This window comes from Lucilia cuprina, chromosome 5, assembly GCF_022045245.1.
Source record: "Lucilia cuprina isolate Lc7/37 chromosome 5, ASM2204524v1, whole genome shotgun sequence".
Classification (NCBI taxonomy): domain Eukaryota; kingdom Metazoa; phylum Arthropoda; class Insecta; order Diptera; family Calliphoridae; genus Lucilia; species Lucilia cuprina.
Window position 1 is genome coordinate 50,107,885 of NC_060953.1, and position 2,577 is coordinate 50,110,461.

Below are 2,577 nucleotides of genomic sequence, written 5' to 3' on the forward strand. Positions count from 1 at the left end.
TAGTTCAGTTCTAGTTCAGTTCTAGTTCAGTTCTAGTTCAGTTCTAGTTCAGTTCTAGTTCAGTTCTAGTTCAGTTCTAGTTAAATTCTAGTTCAGTTCTAGTTCAGTAGGTTCCCGTTTTCAAGTTCATACATTAAAATCACTTTCGTTCAGCATTGGAAGCATGTTTAAGTTTGAAATGAAAATGTTTCTTCATTTATACTTTCAGTTTGTTTGTATTTTTGGGTTGTTTTGAATTATTGTGTTTCATGTGATTAGCCCCTAAAGTATGCTAGTAAAAATAAAAATATGATCGTTTTCAAATATAATAATAAAAATTAACAGACTAGCAACCAGGTAGTATTGCCAGGTGAAAACAATATTTATGTAAATAATAGTTATTTTTTACTTTAATTAAACATTTACCATTGGTAAAGTAAATGTTTACATAGGTTAATAGCTTGAGTGATCTAACATTTTAATGAGCTTTTTTAAAAGATGCCGAAATACACTTCTCAATAAGTTTGGAAAATTAAGGAGTTCTTGATTTGAAATGTTAAAATCTGCAATATATTGCTGTTTTTTTAATAATTGTATTAAATTTTTTAATAGACTTTAAATATCGCTTATGTTTACAAATGTCTTCTCTTTAATTTATTTTTTTATAAATTTAATGGTTTTATTTATGTCATTTGTTTCCTATTAGTTTTTTCTTATTATTTTTTTGTACAAGTAAATAATTCTTATGTATCTATGTCAACTTCTAAATGTCTGAATATTTAGGACAAAATATAAAATAAATTGTCTTGTATTGTTTGTAAGTCTGTCCGTCTCGTTAATGGGAAAATAAACTGAATTGAGTTAAGCTAAACCCTTTACATACAAATCATATAAAGTAGCTGAGAAAAGAAATTTTTGTGTAGAAACACTCAGTGGTCGACTTGTAAAGGAATGCATATTAATTTGAAAAAATTAATGCAAAAAAGAGGGCAACATTATGGTATTCAAGTGCCGGAACTAAACGTATATAAGAGATAATTATTTTGGGAAAGTTACGATGATAAATTTTGAACTAACAGATTTTTGTGAAGTTTATTATCACAAACCTTACGCTAAACTCTAATACCCTCTACGTGTTTCAACACAACTTGGACGTTTAAACGAGAATAAACTTCAAAACGGATGAACAACTAAAGAATAACAAATAACAAGAAAAAAAGCTGAAAGCAGTTTTGTCAATACAGCAGGGCGCCATTTAAGCCGATTTAAAATTGACATAAAGCAGACAAAAGCCATCGTTTAGATAAATCTAATACTTGAAGAAAGATTACAACTACAACATTTTTTGAGCAATCAAAAGTAAGATTGTCAATTTGAATCAACCAGGGATGGATATACAAATACAAACAAGCAAGCATACTTTCATACATTAAATACACATACACGCTTACATACTTGAAAGTTTTTGTAATAAATCCTTACAAATTTTTAACAATAAATCACTTTCTCTTCAAACTCTTACCCACAGACACAGTTATGCATATTTTTGTATGAGAATGTATGTACATGTGTATTTGTTTATATGGTTGACAAGGATTCATATATAACTAGATATAAGGACTTAACTGTAACTATTGTTAGAATATTGCGCTTGAAAAAGGGGTATGGTTTATGTGGTTCTCCTCTTACTATCATAGTTTTTTTTGGTTTAGGAATATGTGGTAAATGCTTTGACTTAAAAATATTTTCTTACTTATTCCTTTTTTTCTCTTGCAACTACAATACTTTTTTCTAGATACAATTGTTGTGGGGCTCATCATCTTGAAAATTTTGTAGAATATGTTTGTGTGCGTTATGAATTGCATATTTTTAGTTTGTGCATGTGCATGAGATTTGTCTATTTATGTGTGTAAGTTGCATATTGCCACAAAAGATTTTTCCACTTATACACTTATTTGCATTTTCTGGTCGTTGTTTTTTTAACTATTGCATTTGCAGAATATACAGTCTTGGCTAAAATTAATATTCAATAAAAATATATTGAACAATATATATAATTGAACTAAAACTATAACTGAACTAGAACTGAATTAGAACTGAACTAGAACTGAACTAGAACTGAACTAGAACTGAACTAGAACTGAACTAGAACTGAACTAGAACTGAACTAGAACTGAACTAGAACTGAACTAGAACTGAACTAGAACTGAACTAGAACTGAACTAGAACTGAACTAGAACTGAACTAGAACTGAACTAGAACTGAACGAGAACTGAACTAGAACTGAACTAGAACTGAACTGGAACTGAACTGGAACTGAAAAAATTACTTATCTATTAACTAATTGCATGACACTGTTCCTGTGTTGTCACTTTAGCAGACATTTTATCGCACTCTCGTTGACATTGTAGTCTAAACAATCAACAGTTCTTGAGTAAGTAGAAGAAGTAGTAGTATCCTCTTCAACAACAATAATATTATATCCTTTTCTTGTATCCGCAATATGCACATTGTGTTGACACTCAAGAAAAAACCGTATATTATATTCAAAGGTTGTTGGAAACCTATCCATCAATAGTAGAGGTCATTTAAAACGAA